Raw genomic sequence first — 15,885 nt, forward strand, 5'->3', positions numbered from 1 at the left:
ATATAGGTCAAATGGCCTTGAGGACTTTAAATGCGCAAGTGAGGTGGGGTTTTTTTTGTTTTTTTGGTTTTTTTGCCCATTTATAACCTTTTTGTGTTCACCTGCTCTCAGGCAGCATGTTTAGGTTTGGAAGAAATGGAAACCTGGCCCTTATTTGATGTCACTGTCGCCTGATATCAGAATCCTTGGCTAGGGACTTCCCTGGTGGCACAGTGGTTGAGAATCCACCTGCCAATGCAGGGGACATGGGTTTAATCCCTTGTTTGGGAAATCCCACATGCTGAGGAGCAACTAAGCCTGTGTGCCACAACTACTGGGCCTGTGCTCTAGAGCCCACAAGCTACAACTGCTGAGCCCTTATGCCACAACTACTGAAGCCCTCGTGCCTAGAGCCTGTGCTCCGCAACAGAGAAGTCACTGCAGTGAGAAGCCCAGGCACTGCAATGAAGAGTAGCCCCTACTCACCTCAACTAGAGAAAGCCCGCGTGCAGCAACGAAGACCCAATGCAGACAAAAATAATTAAATAACATAAAAAAAAAAAATCCTTGGCCAGTCCCCAGACTTGCTCCATGGTTGTCATGTCACTTGTTTTGTGTGCTCAGAACCACACACACCTGTTCACATCTGTTTTATAATCTGCATTCTTCTCATTTCAGTCAATGTCATTATATAAGCATGTTCTTATGCCGATAAGTGGTTTGCAAAGTTTCCAGAATGTCCCATTATTTAGTCAGTGCCATGCTGCTGAATATTCAGTTTTTTAAGTTGTTATAAATGAGCTTAACCTTTCTAAAAAAAACAATTGAGTAGTGTTTGGGGTAAAAGTGTCATCTTAGTAGATATCAATTTGCTTTACCTGATTTTGTTTCTGTTTTCTAACTAAAAGGTCAGTTGCATGGGCTGTTCTCATTCTGAAAGTGCAAGCCCACATTCCAGAATGGAAGCTAGACTTCTTGCCTGCCTTTTAGGAAATGTGTGATTATGGAGGCCTCTGGCTCCAGAAACAGACCCTACATTCTCCTCCCTCTCTGACTCAGACATAAGATCTGGGCAACCTAGATCTGGGCAGCATCTGTCCCTCACATCTGTCCCTGAGGCCAACCCCAGGAATATATAACCTGGCATAGAGTTGCAGTCTCTTTAAGATCAAACATCTTGGCTAACAGAAGTTAGGCACGGCCAGGCACGCACATATGTGCACATGACCAGGTTGACACCCATGTGAGGCTGACCCAGACATCCCAGAATCTCTGAGGGTCACATCATGTCCAGATGGTGATGGTAAGGGCACAGCTTTATACACAGATGTGTCCCTCAGGCTCTGGCTCATGGCCACTTGTTTTCTTCTGCACTCTGTTCTGGAAATTTTAGCTGCAGGATGGCTGGAGCATAGAAGACAGAAGGTAGGAGGCAGTTGCTGTTGCAGGAGAGGTTCATGTGCAGGCATGACAGGAAGAAAAGATGGAAAACCGTGAGCAGCAGATCTAAGAAATCAAAAAGCCCAGCAGACAGGGCAGCTGGTATCAGGGCTGCTTCTTTGGGTCCAAGAGCCTATTGCTTTACCTTCAGTGAGCAGTGGCCTGATCTTGGAGACTGCACACCAAGGCCAGATGGGACAAGGGATTTCCTGGGTTTCTGTACCATGTGCTTGGCAGCCCACATCTCAGGGATCTTCAGCGGAGGGTCCCATTGTAGGCAGCCTCCAGGATGGCATCCTCAATCAGCAATGAGGGCTTTGTGTTCCAAAATGGACCTTATGCCTTTTCTATGAGCAAGGGAGGTGCTTGGTGGGGACTGCTGTCCCACAATTCCCTGCTTTTCCATTCGTGCCTCTCCCTAGAGGGGGTCTTTGTAAGAAAAGCCCCTTGGGGTTCATTTCTTTCAATTTCACTCTTCCCTCCCCCATTTTAGAAGGTTCTGAAGCACATTCTCTTGTTCCCTTGTAAAGCTGTTGTGTCAGAGTTTGAAACACCACCAGGAGACACCTGAATCCAGTGATGGTTTTGCTGTTGCTTAATCAAACGAACTCAGGTGGAAAATGGAACCACTGCAGGCCCTGCCGGTGTCCCCCTGGGAATGAGTCTTATCAAGGCACCAGGACTCAAAGACTTCAGGAGAACCCTACCCTCTGGACTGGTATCTCTCCTTCCTCTCTACTGCTGGTCAGAGACCCAGGCATCTCCATCCTGGCTCCATCCCAGGACCTGCCCCAGATTCTGGGGCAGCTTAGGGATGATGCAAAACCTTCATATTCCTTTTTCTGCTTGGGGGCGAGAATGTCTTGAAAGCTCTAACTAACTGATTCCAGAGTGCTGCACGTTAAATGCCCAGCTGTTCTGGGTGGAAAGATTGAGTGTGAGCTTCCTTTGTCTGCAGGGCCTTCCCAGGGTCAAGCGCTGTGCATTCCCCAGGGCCAATCAGTTCCTACACCATCCTCCCAGGAAGCTCAGACCCATGATTAGGAGGGCAGAGGCTTCTCTCCTTATAAACTACCCCAGCAGCAGTGACGAACCTGGCTCCCACCACCTGCTATTTTTTAAATTCATTGCTCCTTTTCAGATTAGAGATATAGTGGTTTCAGAATTGTTAGCTACTACCCCCATGGGAAAGAACTTTATGAAACAGAGTCCACTGTTTACATTTTGCCTTTATTCCATTCATTTCCAAATTTACTGAGGTCAGTACCTTTTGCCCTACCATCTGCAGTGAGTTCTTTTCCCATACATTTCTAGTACAGTTAGATTCTTTGTCATATTTTGTATTCCATCCTGCACCACTCCTACATCCTAAATAACTTACTCTGAATTGATTATGGTTTACTCATTGGTCTGTAACAATCTTTAGGTTTTGATGTTACTGAACTCAGGTTTGGCTGCTTGCCACTTGAAAGCCAGTACTCGAGACAGGTGTTGGTAGGAAAGGAAAGGTTGCTTTATTTAGAAGGCTGGCAACCTGGGGAGTGTACCTTGGATGCAAGGTACACTTGCATCCAAAAACCAGCTCCCAATTGCCCATCAGGGGGTGGGGGTGGGGTGGGGGTGGAAAGAGCTTTTAAAGGGGAGTTTCAGGAGTGAACAGGCAGAGAGAGGGGGCTATGTACAGAGCTGCACTGTAAGCTCTGACAATCATCTTGAAATTGGTCATGCAGTGGTCTGATCAGTGTCACCTTGATTACTCGGTATAGCTAATTTTCAGTTCTGGGATCAGTGTGTTCCATTTCCTTGAAGCCAGTTCTTGAAATTTTGTACAGTGGAGCAGCTTATGTCATGGCTACAGTTTGGTCATCATGTAGTTAACGTCTTCCGCCTGGTGGGGTTTTCAGTATCTGCAAAACGGCTCAAAGGACGTGGTTCAGAAAATTATCTATAGCCCTTGAGGAGGAACTGAAGGTCCCTGACTTTGTTTAATGGCTAAACTATTATTATTTTGTCTTGCTTGAATGCTTCCCTTTGCTTCTGCATTTTCTCACTTCTCTGAGTAAATTTCTTCTTTGGCTAAAGTTTTTCTACAGACAAGAGGCAGGTGGAAGACATGGGGGAGGGGGGATCTGTCCTGGAAAGGTCTCATAGGGACTTGCTCCATTACATTGACACATGTATAGTGGTGGGTGTCCATCACTAAATATCATATGGAATACTTCAGACCGCACCCCATGATCCGTTTATCATCTCTATAGTTTTGTGGAATACCATATAAATGGGGGTCATACTGTAGTCTCTTCAGATTGAATTCTTTCACTTAGCAATATGCACGTGAGATTGATTCATCCATGTATTTACATGGGTTGATGTTTCATTCCTTTCTATTGCTGAATTGTATTCCATTGTGTGTGTATGGGAGGAAAAGTAATTTTCTCTCTACCCTTCGAAGATCTTGGCTAAGAGCCCCGTATAATAAAAGGCAGATTAATAGGAGAAAAACAAACTGAAGTTTAATAACATGAATGCCTCCTATATACATGGGAGAGACCCAGGAAAGCTGAGTAACTCCCCAGAATGGCCTAAGGCATCATCCTTAAATACCATTTTCATCAAAAAACAAAAGAAAGGGCTTCCTTGGTGGTGCAGTGGTTAAGAATCCTCCTACCTATGCAGGGGACATGGGTTTGAGCCCTGGTCTGGGAAGATCCTACATGCTGTGGAGCAACTAAACCTGTGAGCCACAAGTACTGAGCCTGCGTTCTAGAACCCACGAGCCACAACTACTAAGTCTGTGTGCTGCAACTACTGAAGCCTGCACGTCTAGAGCCTGTGCTCCCCAACAAGAGAAGCCTCTGCAATGAGAAGCCCACAAACCACAATGAAGTCGCCCCCACACCACTCTCCTCAACTAGAAAAAGCCTGTGCCCAGCAGTGAAGACCCAATGCAGCCAAAAATAAGTAAATAAATAAGTAAATAAATAAATAAGTAAATAGTAAAATAAATCTTTAAAAAAAAGGAATTCTGGGAGGTCTCAATACAGCGATCCCCAACCTTTAAAAAAAAAAAAAAAGATGTGGAGGGAGTGGGGATCCAGTTAAAGGAGGTTATCCGGCAGAGGACAGTAAGCAAGTAAATGCTTGTCATGTAGATTTAAGCCCAGGCCTTCTCCTTTGAAATTTAGTCATCCTTCTGTTCCTGGTAGAGAGGGAGACACACCTAAAAGTGGAGAGTTCCCTTAAAAATGTAAACTTCCGTCACAAAAGAGCAATCCTGTTCTGGTTTTCATAGATTCTCCTGTGTCTGCTGTTCTTAAAAATTAATCAACCCCCAATAATCCTTGTCAAAGAGGCATATTTTGGGGGTAGCATACTCCCCTTGATGCGCTAACACATTCGTCTACTGAAGGGCTTCCTGAATTCTTGAAGTTTGTGGCTGTTAGAAATAGAGCTGCCGTGCATAGTTGCATGCTAGTTTTTGTTTGGACAGTTTTTCAAAGCAGTTGTCTAAACACTTAGAGGTACAGTTATTGGCTCCTAAGGTGAGACTTGTTTACCTTTGGAAAAACAGTAAAAATATCTTCCACAGTGGCTGTATTCATTCCACCAACAGTGAATTAGAATTCCTGTAGTTTGTCACCCTCCAGCAATTGGTATTATTATTATTATTATTTTGAGTTTAGAAGTTCTAATAGGTGTGCAGTGCTATCTCGTAATTTTAATTTGTAATGCCTCATGATGTATGATGTTGAGCATTATGTTATATGCTTATTTACTATGTGTATATCTTCTTTGGCAAGGTGTCTGTTCAGACCTTTACCAATGGCATTGTTTGTTTTTGCAAAAAAAAACCGAGTGTCACTCATCATGATACGAAGGATTAAGATGCAGCTCAGTGCAGTCACCCACAGACAGTGTGCCCTGAGGGGAGTTCAGGATGGAAAAAACAGGAGGGAGCACTGTGTACTTTGGATATTCAGGCTCCTAGATAGTTGTTTTTTTTTTTTTAAATTTATTTTTGGCTGCGTTGGGCCTTCACTGCTGTGCGTGGACTTTCTCTAGTTGTGTTGAGTGGGGACTACTCTTTGTTGTGGTGCGCTGGCTTCTCATTGTGGTGGCTTCTCTTGTTGGAGAGCACGAGCTCTAGGCATGCAGGCTCAGTAGTTGTGCTGCGTGGGCTCAGTAGTTGTGGGTCTCGGGCTCTAGAGCGCAGGTGCATGGGCTTAGTTGCTCCGCAGCATGTGGGATCTTCCCAGACCGCAGATCAAACTTGTGTCTCCTGCATTGACGGGCAGATTCTTAACCACTGTGCCACCCGGAAAGTCTCAGGGGCCCCTAGATAGTTCAGATGCATATTTAAGGAAGAATTTCAATGATTCTTGCACCTTCCCATACATAGAAAAGCACTAAAATCATTAACTTGAGATGTCTGTTCTTTGTGGTTAGCGATAATCTTTTTATGATTGACTACTTGTATTTCCCAGCCAAAAAATTCATATATATACTGGCTCTTCCCCTACCTCTTCTGAAACAGCTTCTCAGAGCTACTGAGAGTTTGTCTCCTGGGCTATAATTCTCAATAAGACCCTGAATAAAACAACTCACAACTTTCATGTTGTGTGTTTTTCTTTCAGTTGACAGTTTAGAGATCTTTCTGGATTTTGAGTACAAATTCTATCAGATATATGTGTTGCAAACATCTTCTCCCAGTTTGTGGCTTGCATTTTGGTTCTCTGAGCAAAGTCTTTGTAGTAGAAATGTTGAATTTTATAAAGTTCATGTTGTTTATTGTTCTTTTGTGGATAGGCTTTCTGTCTTGTTTTTTTTTTAAACCTCATCACTAAACCCAAGGTCATGTGGGTTTCCTTCTATGTTTCTTCCTAGATATTTTACAGTTCTTCATTTAAAATTTGTCTATAGACAATTTTGAGTAAATTTTGGTATGTTATAAAGTTTGTGTCTACATTCATTTCATTCCATATCACCTCCAATTAATTTTTCCTTAAATATTTTTGGAGGAGTTATGGGATATTCAGCTCCATTTCAGTTTGAATTTCCCAAAATTAATGGATTCAGCAGGACTGCAGGCAGGGGGTGCTGCCTCTGCTTGGTGCACCTATATTTTCCCCTTGGCCCATGGGGCAACTGAGCCCACCTCTATGACACATGGTTCTGAAACAGGAGGGAAGGGGGCAGGGCACAACCTTTGAAAGAATGACATAGCCCGAGGACAGGACATAAATTGATTAGAACCAAATAGGTCCAAGATGGCAGACAAGTCGACTTCCACTAGACCTTCAGCCTCAGTATATGCACATTGTAACACATCTGCAAGCTAAATGACACACCCCCAGGCACCATGACAATTCCAAGGCCAGACCTTAAGGATCAAAAAGTGGGTGGTGCCCAATTCCTGGAAATCCCCACCCTTTCCCCAAAATAACTAGAATACTCCTCCCACTCATTAGCCTATGAAGTTACCCACCCCTATAAACACTGACAACCCCATACCCTGGTGCCTTTCTCACCTTCTGAGATGGCACACACTCTGTCTGTGGAGTGTGTTTCTCTCTAAATTAATCCACTTCTTACCTATCACTTTGTCTCTCACTGAATTCTTTCTGCGATGAGATATCAAGAACCTGAGCTTCATTAAGTGCTGAAACCAGGTGTGTGATCTCAGTTGGAAGACTTTGGGTTTTGGCTGGGTTCGAGTCCCAGTCTGAGGTGCATGGTTTCAGTTCTGCCTGAGGCTTGGCTCTGCCAAGCCTGCCAATGAACAGGACCAGGGAGATCAGTGTCCTTGGGACCTGCGATGATGCAGTGGGGGAGACACTCCTTTGGGAGGAGAAAGAGCAGAAAAGTGAGGAAAAGTGGGGAGAAGCTTCCTATGCTGAGGGGAGTTGATGTTCAGAGTACCTAGCAGAGGAAGGGTTTGATGTGGAAAATTTTGTGTGTTTTTTAGTCAGTTTTTGTGTGTGATATAAGATGGTATCTGTCTTGTTCTTTTGTGTGTGATGCCCAGTTTACCCAACACAACTTACTGAGAGGACTGTCCTTTCCCCATTTTATGTTCTTGGCTGATTTGTTGTGAATTAACCGACCACATACGTGTGGGTCTATTTCTGGGCTCTTTATTCTCTTCCTCTGGCCTATGTGCCTGTTTTTATTCCAGAACTACACTGTTTTGGTTACCATAGCATTGCAATATAGTTTGAAGTCAGAAAGTGTAATGCCTCCAGCTTTGTTTTTCTTTCTCAAGGTGCTTTGGTTATTTGCGATCCTCTGTGGTTCCATACACATTTTAGGGTTGTTTGCTCTATTTTTTTTTTTTTTAAATGCCATCAGAATTCTGATAGGGACTGTGTTAAATCTGTAGTTTGCTTTGAGTAGACATTTTAACAATATTTACTCTTCCAGTCATAAGCACAGAGTATCTTTCCATATATCTGTATCTTCAATTTCTTTCTTCAGTGTCTTACACTTTTCAGTGTACAGGTCTTTCATGTTCTTGGTTAAATTTATTCCTAGGTATTTTGTTCTTTTTAATGCAATTGTAAATGGGATTGTTTTCTTAATTTTTCTTTCTGATGGTTTGTTGTTTAGTGTAAAGAAATTCAACAGATTTTTTTTTTTTTAATTTTATTGGCTGTTGGGTCCTTTTTGCTGTGCATGGGCTTTCTTTTTAGTTGAGGTGAGTGGGGGCTACTCTTCGTTGTGGTGCACGGGCTCATCATTGCCGTGGCTTCTCTTGTTGCGGAGCACGGGCTCTAGGCACATGGGCTTCGGTAGTTGCAGCACATGGGCTCAATAGTTGTGGCTCACGGGCTCTAAAGCTCAGGCTCAATAGTTGTGGTGCACGGGCTTAGTTGCTCCGCAGCATGTGAGATCTTCCTGGAACAGGGATAGAGCCCAGGTCCCCTGCATTGGCAGGTGGATTCTCAACCACTGAGCCACCTAGGAAGCCCAACAGATTTTTTTTTTATATAAATTTATTTATTTTTGGCTGCGCTGGGTCTTCATTGCTGCACGTGGGCTTTCTATAGTTGTGATGAGTGGGGACTATTCTTTGTTGCGGTGAGCGGACTTCGGGCTCAGTTGTTGTGGCTTGTGAACTCTAGAGCGCAGGCTCAGTAGTTGTGGTGCACAAGCTTAGTTGCTCTAAGGCATGTGGGATCTTCCCAGATCAGGGCTTGAACCTGTGTCCCCTGCATTGGCAGGTGGATTCTTAAGCACTGCGCCACCAGGGAAGTCCCTCAACTGATTTTTTACATTGATTTTGCATCCTCCACGTTTACTGAATTTATTTACTTGTTCTAATAGTTTTTTTTTAAACTATTTATTTATTTATTTATTTTTACAATAAACTGCATATATTTAGAGTATACAGTTTGGTATCCCAATCTCCCAATTCATTCCCACCCCAGCCCTCCCTGCTTTCCCCAGTTGGTGTCCATATGTTTGTTCTCTACATCTGTGTCTCTATTTCTGCCTTGCAAACCAGTTGATTTGTACCATTTTTCTATAGTCCACATATATGTGTTAATATAAAATATTTGTTTTTCTCTTTCTGACTCACTTCACTCTGTATGACAGTCTCTAGGTCCATCCATGTCTCTACAAATGTCCCAGTTTCATTGCTTTTTACAGCTGAGTAATATTCCATTGTATGTATGTACCACATCATCTTTATCCATTCATCTGTTGATGCACATTTAGGTTGCTTCCATGTCCTGGCTATTGTAAATAGTGCTGCAGTGAACACTGGAGTGCATGTGTCTTTTTGAATTATGGTTTTCTCTGGGTATATGGCCAGTAGAGGGATTTCTGGGTCATATGGTAACTCTATTTTTGGTTTTTTAAGGAACCTCCATACTGTTCTCCATAGTGGCTGGATCAATTTACATTCCCACCAACAGTGAAAGAGAATTCCTTTTTGTCCACACCCTCTCCAGTATTTACTGTTTGTAGATTTTCTGATGATGCCCATTCTAACTGGTGTGAGGTGATAACCTCATTGTAGTTTTGATTTGCATTTCTCTAATAATTAGTGATGTTGAGCAGCTTTTCATGTGCCTTTTGGCCATCTGTTGTCTTCTTTGGAGAAATGCCTATTTAGGTCTTCTGCCCATTTTTTGATTGGGTTGTTTTTTGTTTTTGATTTTCAGCTGGATAAACTCTTTATATATTTTGGAGATTAATCCTTTGTCTGTTGATGCGTTTGCAAATATTTTTTCCCATTCTGAGGGTTGTCTTTTCATCTTGCTTGTAGTTTCCTTTGTTGTGCAGAAGCTTTGAAGTTTCATTAGGTCCCACTTATTTATTTTTGTTTTTATTTCCATTATTCTAGGAGGTGGATCAAAAAAGATCTTGCTGTTATTTACGTTGAAGCGTGTTCTTCCTATGTTTTCCTCTAGGAGTTTTATAGTGTCTAGCCTTACATTTAGGTCTTTAATCCATTTTGAGTTTATTTTTGTTTATGGTGTTAGGAAGTGTTCTAATTTCATTCTTTTCCATGTAGCTGTCCAGTTTTCCCAGCACCACTTACTGAAGAGGCTGCTTTTTCTCCATTGTATATCCTTGGCTCCTTTGTCATAGATTAGTTGACTGTAGTTTATCTCTGGGCTTTGTATTCTGTTCCATTGATCTATATTTCTGTTTTTGTGCCAGTACCATACTGTCTTGATCACTGTAGCCTTGTAGTATAGCCTGAAGTTGGGAAGCCCGATTCCACCAACTCCGTCTTTCCTTCTCAAGGTTGCTTTGGCTATTCGGGATCTTTTGCGTTTCCATACAAATCATAAAATTTCTTGTTCTAGTTTTGTGAAAAATGCCATTGGTAATTTGATCAGGATTGCATTGAATCTGTAAATTGTTTACAGTAATATAGTCATTTTCACAATGTTGATTTTTCCAATCGAAGAACATGGTATGTCCCTCCATCTGTTTGTGTCTTCTTTGATTTCTTTCATGAGTGTCTTACAGTTTTCTGAGTACAGGTCTTTTACTGCCTTGGTTAGGTTTATTCCTAGGTATTTTATTCTTTTTGTTGCAATGGTGTATGGGATTGTTTCCTTAATTTCTCTTTCTGATTTTTCATTGTTGGTGTATAGAAATGGAAGAGATTTCTGTGTGTTAATTTTATATCCTGCAACTTTACCAAATTCATTGATTAGCTCAGGTAGTTTTCTGGTGGCATCTTTAGGATTTTCTAGGTTTAATATCATGTCATCTGCAAACAGTGACAGTTTTACTTCTTCTTTTCCAATTTGGATTCCTTTTATTTCTTTTTCTTCTCTGATTGCTGTGGCAAGGACTTCCAAAACTATGTTGAATAGTAGTGGCGAGAGTGGACATCCTTGTCTTGTTCCTGATCTTAGAGGGAATGCTTTCAGTTTTTCACCATTGAGAAGGATGTTTGCTGTGGGTTTGTCATATATGGCCTTTATTATGTTGAGGTAGGTTCCCTCTATGCCCACCTTCTGGAGAGTTTTTATCATAAACAGGTGTTGAATTTTGTCAAAAGCTTTTTCTGCATCTATTGAGATGATCATGTGGTTTTTATCTTTCAGTTTGTTAATATGGTGTATCACATTGATTGATTTGCATATATTGAAGAATCCTTGCATTCCAGGAATAAACCCCACTTGATCATGGTGTATGATCCTTTTAATGACTTGTTGGATTCTTTTGGCTAGTATTTTGTTGAGGATTTTTGCATCTAAATTCATCAGTGCTGTTGGTCTGTAGTTTTCTTTTTTTATAGTATCTTTGTCTGGTTTTAGTATCAGGGTGATGGTGGCTTCATAAAATGAGTTTGGGAGTGTTCCTTCCTCTGCAATTTTGTGGAAGAGCTTGAGAAGCTGGGTGTTATCTCTTCTCTAAATGTTTGATAAAATTCACCTGTGAATCCATCTGGTCCTGGACTCTTGTTTGTTGGGAGATTTTTAATCACAGTTTCAATTTCATTACTTATGACTGGTCTCTTCATATTTTCTATTTCTTCCTGATTCAGTCTTGGAAGATTATACCTTTCTAAGAATCTGTCCATTTCATCCAGGTTGTCCATTTTATTGGCGTATAGTTGCTTGTAGTAGTCTCTTATGGTGCTTTTTATTTCTGCAGTGTCCGTTGTAACTTGTCCTGTTTCCTTTCTAATTTTATTGATTTGAGTCCTCTCCCTCTTTTTCTTGATGAGTCTTGCTAGAGGTTTATCAATTTTATTGATCTTCTCAAAGAACCAGCTTTTAGTCTTATTGATTTTTGCTATTGTTTTCTTTGTCTCTATTTCATTTATTTCTGCTCTGATCTTTATGATTTCTCTCTGTCTGCTAACTTTGGGTTTTGTTTGCTCTTCTTTCTCTAGTTTCTTTAGGTATAAGTTTAGATTGTTTATTTGGGATTTTTCTTGTTTCTTGAGGTAGGATTGTATCGCTGTAAACTTCCCTCTTAGAACTGCCTTTGCTGCATCCCATAGGTTTTGGATCATTGTGTTTTCATTGTCATTTGTCTCTAGGTTTTTTTTGATTTCCTCTTTGATTTCTTCAGTGATCTGTTGGTTATTTAGTAGCATATTGTTTAGCCTCCATGTGTTTGTGTTTTTTACAGTTTTTTTTTTTTTCCTGTCATTGATTTCTAATCTCATAGCTTTGTGGTCAGAAAAGATGCTTGACACGATTTCAATTTTCTTGAATTACCAACGCTTGATTTATGACCCAAAATGTGATCTATCCTGGAGAATGTCCCATGTGCACTTGAGAAGAACGTGTAATCTGCTGTTTTTGGATGTAATGTCCTGTAGATATCTATTAATTCAAGCTGATTTATTGTGTCATTTAAAGCTTGTGTTTCCTTATTAATATTCTGTGTGGATGATCTGTCCATTGGTGTAAGTGGCCTTTTAAAGTCCCCCACTATGATTGTGTTCCTGTCGATTTCCTCTTTCATAGTTGTTAGCATTTGCCTTATGTATTGAGGTGCTCCTATATTGGGTGCATATATATTTATAATTGTTATCTCTTCTTCTTGGATGGTTCCCTCGATCTTTATGTAGTGTCCTTTCTTGTCTCTTGTAACATTTTTTATTTTAAAGTCTTTTTTATCTGATATGAGTATCACTACTCCAGCTTTCTTTTGATTTCCATTTGCATGGAATATCTTTTTCCATCCCCTCACTTTCAGTCTGTATGTGTCCCTAGGTCTGAAGTGGGTCCCTTGTAGACAGCTTATATGTGGGTCTTGTTTCTGGATCCATTCAGCCAGTCTGTGTCTTTTGGTTGGAGCATTTAATCCATTTACATATAAGGTGATTATTGACATGTATGTTCCTATTACCATTTTCTTAATTGTTTTGTTTTTGTTTTTGTAGGTCCTATTCTTCTCTTATGTTTCCTGCTTAGAGAAGTTCCTTTAGCATTTGTTGTGAGGCTGGTTTGGTGGTGCTGAATTCTCTTAGCTGTTGCTTCTCTGTAAAGCTTTTGATTTCTCCATCGAATCTGAATGAGATCCTTGCTGGGTAGAGTATTCTTGGTTGTAGGTTCTTCCCTTTCATCACTTGAACTATATCATGCCACTCCCTTCTGGCTTGTAGAGTTTCTGCTGAGAAATCAGCTGTTAACCTGGTGGGAGTTCCCTTGTATATTATTTGTCATTTTTCCCTTGTTGCTTTTAATAACATTTCTCTGTCTTTAATTTTTGTCAATTTGACTACTATATGTCTTGGCGTGTTTCTCCTTGGGTTTATCCTGCCTGAGACTCTCTGCGCCTCCTGGACTTGGGTAACTATTTCCTTTCCCATGTTAGGGAAGTTTTCAACTATAATTTCTTCCAGTATTTTCTCAGGTCCTTTCTCTCTCTGTTCTCCTTCTGGGACCCCTATAATGCGAATGTTGGTGTATTTAACGTTGTCCCAGAGGTCTCTTAGGCTGTCTTCAGTTCTTTTCATTCTTTTTTCTTTATTCTTTTCCACATTAGTGATTATCACCATTCTGTCTTCCAGGTCACATATTCGTCCTTCTGCCTCCATTAATCTGCTATTGGTTCCTTCTAGTGTATTTTTCATTTCAGTTATTGTGTTGCATATCTCTGTTTGTTTGTTCTTTAATTCTTCTAGGTCTTTGGTAAACTTTTCTTGCAACTTTTCGATCTTTGCATCCAATCTTTTTTCAAAGTCTTGGATCATCTTCACCAGCATTATTCTGAATTCTTTTTCTGGAAAGGTGCCTATCTCCTCTTCATTTAGTTGTTTTTCTGGTGTTTTATCTTGTCCCTTCATCTGGTACAAAGTCTTTTGCCTTTTCATTTTCTGTGTCTTTCTGTGGCTGTGATTTTCAGTTCCACAAGGTGAAATACTGCTGATACTGCTTGATTCTGCTGTCTGCCCTCTTGTGGAGGATGCTGTCTCGGAGGCTCGTGGTTGCTTCCTGATGGGAGGGACTGATGGTGGGTTGGGCTGGGTCAGTGCAGCTAAGTAAAATTTTAACCCGATTTGGTAGGTGGAGCTCAGTGACACTTTAATCTGCTTGTCTGCCAATGGGTAGGGCTGTGTTCCTACCCTGGTGGTCATTTGGCCTGAGGTGACCCAGCACTGGAGCTTACAGGCGCTTTGTTGGAGCTAATGGCGGACTCTGGAAGGGCTCATGCCAATGAGCACTTCTCAGAACCCCTGCTGCCAGTGCCCCTGTCTCCTCAGTGAGCCACAGCTGCCCCCCACCTCTGCAGGCAATCCTCCAACACCAGCAGGTAGGTCTGGTTCAGTCTCCCATGGGGTCACTGCTCCTTCCCCCTGGGTCCTGGTGAGCACACTTTTTTGTGTTCCCTCCAAGTGTGGAGTCTCCGTTTCCCTCAGTCCTGTGGAGGTCCTGCAATCAAGTCCCGCTGGCTTTCAAAGTCTGATTCTCTGGGGATTCCTCCTCCCATTGCTGGACCCCCAGGTTAGGAAACCTGACATGGGGCTCAGAACCCTTAGGACTTCTGCGGTATAACTGTTCTCCAGCTTGTGAGTCACCCACCCAGCATTTATGGGATTTGATTTTAACGCCATTGCGCCCCTCCTGCCGTCTCATTGCGGCTTCTCCTTTGTCTCTGGATGTGGGGTGGTTTTTTTTTGGTGAGTTCCAGTGTCTTTCTGTCGATGGTTGTTCAGCAGTTAGTTGTAATTCCGGTGCTCTTGCAAGAGGGAGTGAGCGCACGTTCTCCTACTCTGCCATCTTGATTCTTCCTAATAGGTTTTTTTTTTTTTTTTACTGTACTAGTTTATTTTAAAAAATTTTTAAAAATTGAGGTATAGTTGATATACAATGTCTTGTTAGTTTCAGATGTACTGTACATCTAATAGTTTTTTGATGGGGCAAAGTGGAATATTGGAACTTTAAAAATCCCACTGTTTCAGCCACATCCAGGTCATCCACAACACCCAAGACATGGTGGCTGCTAATATAATCTTCCCACAGTGCCTCTTAATAACACGTGTACTCCTGCGAGGGCCGTTAGGTTCACCACTTTGGGTGAAATGAATCTGAGTTCCAGAGGCTTGGTCTCTATAAGGAAGTTTGATGTTTCTCTGCTTTCCTAGCATGATGTTGAAATGGTTGTTTTGAAAAGTAATTTACTTTCCAGTAATTTCAAACATACAGAAAACCCTCAATTGCAGTACAAAGTACTCTACCTCAACATTCAGATTCCTCAGCTTTACCATATGCTTTACCATACCTGCCGAAGTGGCACAAAATATCCCAGTGTGTTTTACCCCAAACAGGGACACTCACCACATAACCCCAAATGAGGAAATCATTATGGTTTCCACCTTATAATCCAAACCACAGGCCTACTTCAACTTTTACGACTTATCGTAACTGTGAAAATGTCTTTTTTCCATTCTGATCCAGTTTTCTTTTTCTGGAACTGTTCTGAAACTTTCCCTCATTTTCACAGCTTTGACAGATTTAAGGTGCACAGATAACTCCAATTTTGGTGGGCTTTTCTGTATGGTTTCTTTCATTTAGGATGTTTTCAATGTTTGTGTTGTTATCAGTACTTCATTCACATTTTTCATTGTTTTTTAATATGCATAACATAACATTTACCATTGAAACCATTTTAGGTATACAGTTCTGTGACATTAACTACATTCACATTGTTGTACAAATATGACCGCCTCCAGAACTTTTTCATTTTCCGTAAGTGAAACTCTATATCGATTAAACACAAACTCAACATTACCCCTTCCTCTTGGCCCCTGGCAACCACATTCAACTTTCTCTCTCAGAATTTGACTACTCTGAATACCTCATATTAGTAGAATCACTTAATATTTGTACTTCTGTGACTGGCTTATTTCAAGATTCATCCACATTGTAGCATGTGTCAGAATTTTCTTAGTTTTTATTTATTTTTATTTTTTATAATTAATTAATTATTTTTTGACTGTGTTGGGTCTTCATTGCTGTGCACAGGGCTTTCTTTAGT

This window comes from Hippopotamus amphibius, chromosome 4, assembly GCF_030028045.1.
Source record: "Hippopotamus amphibius kiboko isolate mHipAmp2 chromosome 4, mHipAmp2.hap2, whole genome shotgun sequence".
NCBI lineage: Eukaryota > Metazoa > Chordata > Mammalia > Artiodactyla > Hippopotamidae > Hippopotamus > Hippopotamus amphibius.